General features: G+C 41.7%; 1 pseudogene; it reads right to left on the bottom strand.

Moving 5' to 3' along the window:
• Window positions 1–6,696: 6,696 nt before the first annotated feature.
• LOC112617636 lies at window positions 6,697–7,413 on the bottom strand (annotated as a pseudogene).
• Between the last annotated feature and the right edge of the window lie 2,517 nt (window positions 7,414–9,930).

The following is a 9,930-nucleotide window of genomic DNA, read 5'->3' as shown; positions in this document are numbered from 1 at the left end:
TTCTTTCTTTCTTTCTTTCTTTCTTTCTTTCTTTCTTTCTTTCTTTCATTCTTTCTTTCTTCTACTTTTATACTGTCTTGTATTTTTATTTGTATTTTCAGGTACTTAGTTATTTCATCGGGTGCACTATAAACTCTATGAGGGCAGATATTGTATCTTTACATCTGCAGTTTTTCGCACAGAGCCTTGTGGTTAAAAGCTGATCAAAAGGGGGCGGAGCAAGATGGCCGAATAGGAACAGCTCCAGTCTCCAACTCCCAGCGCCAGCGACACAGAAGACCGGTGATTTCTGCATTTTCAACTGAGGTACTGGGTTCATCTCACTGGGGAGTGCCGGAGGATCGGTGCTGGTCAGCTGCTGCAGCCCGACCAGTGAGAGCTGAAGCAGGGCCAGGCATCGCCTCACCTGGGAAGCGCAAGGGGGAAGGGAATCCCTTTTCCTAGCCAGGTGAACTGAGACACACAACACCTGGAAAATCGGGTAACTCCCACCCCAATATTGCGCTTTAAGCAAACAGGCACACGAGGAGATCATATCCCACACCTGGCCGGGAGGGTCCCACGCCCCCGGAGCCTCCCTCATTGCTAGCACAGCAGTCTGTGATCTACTGGCAAGGCAGCAGCGAGGCTGGGGGAGGGGCGCCCGCCATTGCAGAGGCTTAAGTAGGTAAACAAAGCTGCTGGGAAGCTCCAACTGGGTGGAGCTCACAGCAGCTCAAGGAAACCTGCCTGTCTCTGTAGACTCCACATCTGGGGACAGGGCACAGCTACACAACAACAACAACAACAACAAAAAAGCAGCAGAAAGCTCTGCAGACGCAAACGACTCTGTCTGACAGCTTTGAAGAGAGCAGTGGATCTCCCAACACGGAGGTTGAGTTCTGAGAAGGGACAGACTGCCTGCTCAAGTGGGTCCCTGACCCCTGAGTAGCCTAACTGGGAGACATCCCCCATTAGGGGCAGTCTGACACCCCACACCTCACAGGGTGGAGTACACCCCTGAGAGGAAGCTTCCAAAGCAAGAATCAGACAGGTACACTCGCTGTTCAGAAATATTCTATCTTCTGCAGCCTCTGCTGCTGATACCCAGGCAAACAGGGTCTGGAGTAGACCTCAAGCAATCTCCAACAGACCTACAGCTGAGGGTCCTGACTGTTAGAAGGAAAACTATCAAACAGGAAGGACACCTACACCAAAACCCCATCAGTACATCACCATCATCAAAGACCAGAGGCAGATAAAACCACAAAGATGGGGAAAAAGCAGGGCAGAAAAGCTGGAAATTCAAAAAACAAGAGCGCATCTCCCCCGGCAAAGGAGCGCAGCTCATCGCCAGCAACGGATCAAAGCTGGACGGAGAATGACTTTGATGAGATGAGAGAAGAAGGCTTCAGTCCATCAAATTTCTCAGAGCTAAAGGAGGAATTACGTACCCAGTGCAAAGAAACTAAAAATCTTGAAAAAAAAGTGGAAGAATTGACGGCTAGAGTAATTAATGCAGAGAAGGTCATAAACGAAATGAAAGAGATGAAAACCATGACACGAGAAATACGTGACAAATGCACAAGCTTCAGTAACCGACTCGATCAACTGGAAGAAAGAGTATCAGCGATTGAGGATCAAATGAATGAAATGAAGCGAGAAGAGAAACCAAAAGAAAAAAGAAGAAAAAGAAATGAAAAAAGCCTGCAAGAAGTATGGGATTATGTAAAAAGACCAAATCTACGTCTGATTGGGGTGCCTGAAAGTGAGGGGGAAAATGGAACCAAGTTGGAAAACACTCTTCAGGATATCATCCAGGAGAACTTCCCCAACCTAGTAGGGCAGGCCAACATTCAAATCCAGGAAATACAGAGAACGCCACAAAGATACTCCTCGAGAAGAGCAACTCCAAGACACATAATTGCCAGATTCACCAAAGTTGAAATGAAGGAAAAAATCTTAAGGGCAGCCAGAGAGAAAGGTCAGGTTACCCACAAAGGGAAGCCCATCAGACTCACAGCAGATCTCTCGGCAGAAACTCTACACGCCAGAAGAGAGTGGGGGCCAATATTCAACATTCTTAAAGAAAAGAATTTTCAACCCAGAATTTCATATCCAGCCAAACTAAGTTTCATAAGTGAAGGAGAAATAAAATCCTTTACAGATAAGCAAATGCTTAGAGATTTTGTCACCACTAGGCCTGCCTTACAAGAGACCCTGAAGGAAGCACTAAACATGGAAAGGAACAACCGGTACCAGCCATTGCAAAATCATGCCAAAATGTAAAGACCATCGAGGCTAGGAAGAAACTGCATCAACTAACGAGCAAAATAACCAGTTAATATCATAATGGCAGGATCAAGTTCACACATAACAATCTTAACCTTAAATGTAAATGGAGTAAATGCTCCAATGAAAAGACACAGACTGGCAAACTGGATAAAGAGTCAAGACCCATCAGTCTGCTGTATTCAGGAGACCCATCTCACACGCAGAGACATACATAGGCTCAAAATAAAGGGATGGAGGAAGATTTACCAAGCAAATGGAGAACAAAAAAAAGCAGGGGTTGCAATCCTAGTCTCTGATAAAACAGACTTTAAACCATCAAAGATCAAAAGAGACAAAGAAGGCCATTACATAATGGTAAAGGGATCAATTCAACAGGAAGAGCTAACTATCCTAAATATATATGCACCCAATACAGGAGCACCCAGATTCATAAAGCAAGTCCTTAGAGACTTACGAAGAGACTTAGACTCCCATACAATAATAATGGGAGACTTCAACACTCCACTGTCAACATTAGACAGATCAACAAGACAGAAAGTGAACAAGGATATCCAGGAATTGAACTCATCTCTGCAGCAAGCAGACCTAATAGACATCTATAGAACTCTCCACCCCAAATCAACAGAATATACATTCTTCTCAGCACCACATCGTACTTACTCCAAAATTGACCATATAATTGGAAGTAAAGCACTCCTCAGCAAATGTACAAGAACAGAAATTATAACAAACTGTCTCTCAGACCACAGTGCAATCAAACTAGAACTCAGGACTAAGAAACTCCATCAAAACCGCTCAACTACATGGAAACTGAACAATCTGCTCCTGAATGAATATTGGGTACATAACGAAATGAAGGCAGAAATAAAGATGTTCTTTGAAACCAATGAGAACAAAGATACAACATACCAGAATCTCTGGGACACATTTAAAGCAGTGTGTAGAGGGAAATTTATAGCACTAAATGCCCACAAGAGAAAGCAGGAAAGATCAAAAATTGACACTCTAACATCGCAATTAAAAGAACTAGAGAAGCAAGAGCAAACACATTCGAAAGCTAGCAGAAGGCAAGAAATAACTAAGATCAGAGCAGAACTGAAGGAGATAGAGACACAAAAAACCCTCCAAAAAATCAATGAATCCAGGAGTTGGTTTTTTGAAAAGATCAACAAAATTGACAGACCACTAGCAAGACTAATAAAGAAGAAAAGAGAGAAGAATCAAATCGACGCAATTAAAAATGATAAAGGGGATATCACCACCGACCCCACAGAAATACAAACTACCATCAGAGAATACTATAAACGCCTCTACGCAAATAAACTGGAAAACCTAGAAGAAATGGATAATTTCCTGGACACTTACACTCTTCCAAGACTAAACCAGGAAGAAGTTGAATCCCTGAATAGACCAATAGTAGGCTCTGAAATTGAGGCAATAATTAATAGCCTACCAACCAAAAAAAGTCCAGGACCAGATGGATTCACAGCTGAATTCTACCAGAGGTATAAGGAGGAGTTGGTACCATTCCTTCTGAAACTATTCCAATCAATAGAAAAAGAGGGAATCCTCCCGAACTCATTTTATGAGGCCAACATCATCCTGATACCAAAGCCTGGCAGAGACACAACAAAAAAAGAGAATTTTAGACCAATATCCCTGATGAACATCGATGCAAAAATCCTCAATAAAATACTGGCAAACCGGATTCAACAACACATCAAAAAGCTTATCCACCATGATCAAGTGGGCTTCATCCCTGGGATGCAAGGCTGGTTCAACATTCGCAAATCAATAAACATAATCCAGCATATAAACAGAACCAAAGACAAGAACCACATGATTATCTCAATAGATGCAGAAAAGGCTTTTGACAAAATTCAACAGCCCTTCATGCTAAAAACGCTCAATAAATTCGGTATTGATGGAACGTACCTCAAAATAATAAGAGCTATTTATGACAAACCCACAGCCAATATCATACTGAATGGGCAAAAACTGGAAAAATTCCCTTTGAAAACTGGCACAAGACAGGGATGCCCTCTCTCACCACTGCTAGTCAACATAGTGTTGGAAGTTCTGGCTAGGGCAATCAGGCAAGAGAAAGAAATCAGGGGTATTCAGTTAGGAAAAGAAGAAGTCAAATTGTCCCTGTTTGCAGATGACATGATTGTATATTTAGAAAACCCCATTGTCTCAGCCCAAAATCTCCTTAAGCTGATAAGCAACTTCAGCAAAGTCTCAGGATACAAAATTAATGTGCAAAAATCACAAGCATTCTTATACACCAATAACAGACAAACAGAGAGCCAAATCATGAATGAACTTCCATTCACAATTGCTTCAAAGAGAATAAAATACCTAGGAATCCAACTTACAAGGGATGTAAAGGACCTCTTCAAGGAGAACTACAAACCACTGCTCAGTGAAATCAAAGAGGACACAAACAAATGGAAGAACATACCATGCTCATGGATAGGAAGAATCAATATCGTGAAAATGGCCATACTGCCCAAGGTAATTTATAGATTCAATGCCATCCCCATCAAGCTACCAATGAGTTTCTTCACAGAATTGGAAAAAACTGCTTTAAAGTTCATATGGAACCAAAAAAGAGCCCGCATCTCCAAGACAATCCTAAGTCAAAAGAACAAAGCTGGAGGCATCACGCTACCTGACTTCAAACTATACTACAAGGCTACAGTAACCAAAACAGCATGGTACTGGTACCAAAACAGAGATATAGACCAATGGAACAGAATAGAGTCCTCAGAAATAATACCACACATCTACAGCCATCTGATCTTTGACAAACCTGACAAAAACAAGAAATGAAGAAAGGATTCCCTATTTAATAAATGGTGCTGGGAAAATTGGCTAGCCATCAGCAGAAAGCTGAAACTGGATCCTTTCCTTACTCCTTATACGAAAATTAATTCAAGATGGATTAGAGACTTAAATGTTAGACCTAATACCATAAAAATCCTAGAGGAAAACCTAGGTAGTACCATTCAGGACATAGGCATGGGCAAAGACTTCATGTCTAAAACACCAAAAGCAACGGCAGCAAAAGCCAAAATTGACAAATGGGATCTCATTAAACTAAAGAGCTTCTGCACAGCAAAAGAAACTACCATCAGAGTGAACAGGCAACCTACAGAATGGGAGAAAATTTTTGCAATCTACTCATCTGACAAAGGGCTAATATCCAGAACCTACAAAGAACTCAAACAAATTTACAAGAAAAAAAACAAACAACCCCATCAAAAAGTGGGCAAAGGATATGAACAGACATTTCTCAAAAGAAGACATTCATACAGCCAACAGACATATGAAAAAATGCTCATCATCACTGGCCATCAGAGAAATGCAAATCAAAACCACAATGAGATACCATCTCACACCAGTTAGAATGGCGATCATTCAAAAGTCAGGAAACAACAGGTGCTGGAGAGGATGTGGAGAAATAGGAACACTTTTACACTGTTGGTGGGATTGTAAACTAGTTCAACCATTATGGAAAACAGTATGGCGATTCCTCAAGGATCTAGAAGTACCATATGACCCAGCCATCCTATTATTGGGTATATACCCAAAGGATTATAAATCATGCTGCTATAAGGACACATGCACATGTATGTTTATTGTGGCACTATTCACAATAGCAAAGACTTGGAATCAACCCAAATGTCCATCAGTGACAGACTGGATTAAGAAAATGCGGCACATATACACCATGGAATACTATGCAGCCATAAAAAAGGCTGAGTTCATGTCCTTTGTAGGGACATGGATGCAGCTGGAAACCATCATTCTTAGCAAACTATCCCAAGAACAGAAAACCAAACACCGCATGTTCTCACTCATAGGTGGGAACTGAACAATGAGATCACTTGGACTCAGGAAGAAGAACATCACACACCGGGGCCTATCATGGGGAGGAGGGAGGGGGGAGGGATTGCATTGAGAGTTATACCTGATGTAAATGACGAGTTGATGCGTGCTGACGAGTTGATGGGTGCAGCACAGCAACATGGCACAAGTATACATATGTAACAAACCTGCACGTTATGCACATGTACCCTAGGACTTAAAGTATTATAATAATAATAATAATAATAATAATAAAGAAAAAGAAAGCCAATTGACAGATTACACCTAAATACTCCTCCTTTTGTATCATTCAGTCTTTTGTTTTAGTTTGGTAAGTTTTAAGAAATTTCAGCAGCGAAGTTGTTTTTTGGTGGGCACGATGGACTCTAGATGCCTCAAGTTATGTATACCTGTCCCAGATGTAAACTTCATTGTCCTTTGTTGGATGATATCTTAAATGGATATAAAATAAATTAGTCTAAATGGCTGCTCTCCTTTTTGTGTTTTGAAATTTTAGTTATAAACTGCTACAGCTTATGACTTTGTACATTAAGATAATTGTATTGATCTTTTCTCAAGTCTTCTCAAATGAGTCCAGGGTGGGGATGGGATGGGGGAAAATTGATAGAAAAACATCGCTCTTCGGGGACTGATAGCCCAAGTATCCATATCTTCAGGATCTGACCAAACCAGATCACAAAATGCTCCTTTATGAAGAATTTCCTGATTCCATGCGATGGTTCGAATTTGATCCAGCGTTTTGAAATCAGGAGATAAACCACCACGGACACAAAAAATCTGCTCATCTATTAAAGTTGCTACTGTGAGCATGTCAAAAACTTTGGTACAGTATCTCTAGGCATTTCCATATTTGGCTTGGCACTCATCATAAAATCCATAAACCTGTGTTATCTGTCTACTCTCATGATTTCATTGCAAAAGTGTAATACGATCAGGCCGTTTAACCTGTAATGCAAGAAGGTAAGTGAAAGTCTCCAAACTGCAGTAACCTCTGTCTAGAAAATCACCCGTAAATATGCAGTTTGTGTCAGGAACCTGACCTTCAGTTCTGAATAGTTCACAAAGGTCATAAAACTATCCATATATAACTTCACACACTGTTAGTTGTGCTGATACTGGCTGAACATTTGACTCGTCTAAGTGGAGGTCACAAACATAGTCACATAGCCGCTTCATGTCATTCTCTGGCAGGTACTTGTACAGCCGCGCTATCTCCACACACTTATCCAGGTCTAGTGGTTCCATTTTAGGAATAACAAGCCACGGTGACAGCGGTGGTGGCAGTGGCTGTAGTAGTGGTGGCAGCAGTGGCGGAGGCCAAAGCCGGAACTCTCTGCCCGCTTTTTAATGGTGTTGTTTTTTTCTTGTAAATTTGTTTAAGTTTCTTATAGATGCTGGATATTAGACCTTTGTCAGATGCATAGTTTGCAAATATTTTTTCCCATTCTGTAGGTTTTCTGTTTACTCTTTTGGGAGTTACTTTTGTAGCAGCTTTGTAGTTTAACTAGATCCCATTTGTTAATGTTTGCTTTTGTTGCAATTGCTTTTGGCATCTTCATCATGAAATACATGGCTGTGCCTATGTCCTGAATGGGTATCACCTAGGTTGTTTTCCAGGGTTTTTATACTTTGGGGTTTTATATTTAAGCCTTTAATCCATCTTGAGTTAATTTTTGTATATGGTGTAAGGAAAGAGTCTAGTTTCAATTTTCTGAATATGACTAGCCAATTATCTCCGTGCTATTTATTGAATAGTAAATGCTTTCCCCATTGCTTGTTTTTGTCAGCTTTGTCAAAGATCAGATAGCTGTAAGTATGCAGTGTTATTTCTGGATTCTCTATTCTGTTCTGTTGGCGTATGTGTCTATTTTTGTACCAGTACCGTGCTGTTTTAGTTGTTGTAGTTCTGAAGTACAGTTTGCAGTTGGGTAGTGTGATGCCTCCAGCTTTGTTATTTTTGCTTAGTATTGTATTGGCTATTCAGGCACTTTTTTGGTTTTATATTAATTTAAAAATAGTGTTTTTCTACTTCTGTGAAGGATCTCAATATTTAATAGAAATACTGTTGAATCTATAAATTGTTTTGGACAATATGGCCATTGTAACAATATTGCTTCTTCCTATCCATGAGCATGGAATATTTTTCCATTTGTTTGTGTCATCTCTGATTCATTTGAGCAGTGTTTTGTAGTTCTCCTGGTAGAGATATTTCACCTCTACAGTTAGGTTTATTCCTAGGTATTTTATTCATTTTGTGGAAATTTTGAATGGGAGTAATTTACTGATTTGTCTCTTGGCTTGCGTGTTTTTGGTGTATAGAAATGTTATTGATTTTGGCACATTGATTTTGTATCCTGAGACTTTCTTGAAGTTGTTTATCAGCTTAAGAAGCTTTTGGGCTGATACTATAGGGCTTTCTAAATATAGGATCATGTTATCTGCTACAGGAAGCAGGGGTGCATGTTTCCCTGCAGGCGTTCACCACAGTGGCAGAGGCAATGCAGCTAGGGGAGGTGGGGGTCCCCTGTTGGAGAATGCACAGTTGCACTGAAGATGGTGCTGGCTTTGGGCAGAGTGCTGGCTTGTGCAGATCTGGGTGCCTTTTCTGTGCCCCGCAAGCAGGGGTGATCACTCAGGGTGTGGGAGGATCCATTATTCTCTGTGTGATGTTAGCACAAGGATGGAGGACTGGCGGGGGTAGGGCTTGCTGGCTCTGTGCTGGCGAAGGCTCCATATGCAATATCTGTTCTTGCATGACAATGGGGGCGAACTGTTCTCCTGTGCGCTGGCAGAACAAGTAAAGCAAAACCTGCCCATGCAGACATGTGGTAGCAAAGTAATGTGGGAGTGTTGCCCTGGGCCCAGGGAAAGCTGCAGTATGGGGAGTGAGCCTGTGAGCTGGTGCATGGCTATAGGGGCTGCCTTGTTAGAGCTCTCCGCTGATCAGACACAGTCTTCCAGTGCAGAAGCTATGGTGTGGGCCTCCACAGCACCGGAGACTGGCCTGTAAGCACACATTACCAGGCTGGGACCCAGAAGACGCCATCAGACCAAAGGGTACTCAGGTATGACTAGCTGTGTCTGAAGTGCAAGATCACCCTGCACAGATCAGGTCTAACAGGTCTAACCTTAACCTAGGGCTAAGGTATCTTATGGAAGTAAGTTGAGCCTAGAGGAATCACCATCCCTGGGCATGCTTCACTACAGATGCTCCTGCACCACACACCCTCTTAGCTCCAAGTAAGCTGGCTTGCTGCCTCACCACTTCTCTAAGCAGCTCTCTCTATCACCTCAAGTGTCCCTGGTAGTCGAGGGGTTCCCCCTTTTGGGGTTCCAGAGGCCCCTGGCAAGAGTGGGTTGCTCCTTCCCAGTTAAAATTGCCCATTTCTTTGGAGGTGTAGTTAAAAAATTAAGTCCTGGAGCCCATTAAGGGTTCCCAACTTTCTTCTCCATCAGCCAAGCTTCTGTGACTTCCCTCCATTCACTCTCAGTGCCTTCCCTCTGAAGATCTGTTGCAAGCATACCAGTAGTCTCAGTTCCTCCATCAATAGGGAGAGACTCTCCACTCAAATCATGGAAAGATAATTCAGACAAAAAAATCAGCAAAAAAAAAAAAAAAAAAAAAGTGGAAGGTAAGCTACACTGTAAATGAAACAGACCTAACTGACATTTGCAGAACATTTTATCCAACTGCTGCAGAAAACACTTTCTGTATTTTTTTTTTTTTTAATTCTGAGGGATACATAGGTGTATACATTTATG

The sequence above is a fragment of the Theropithecus gelada genome, unplaced genomic scaffold (genome assembly GCF_003255815.1).
Source record: "Theropithecus gelada isolate Dixy unplaced genomic scaffold, Tgel_1.0 HiC_scaffold_295, whole genome shotgun sequence".
Lineage (NCBI taxonomy): Eukaryota > Metazoa > Chordata > Mammalia > Primates > Cercopithecidae > Theropithecus > Theropithecus gelada.
This window is presented reverse-complemented; position numbering and strand designations above follow the sequence as displayed.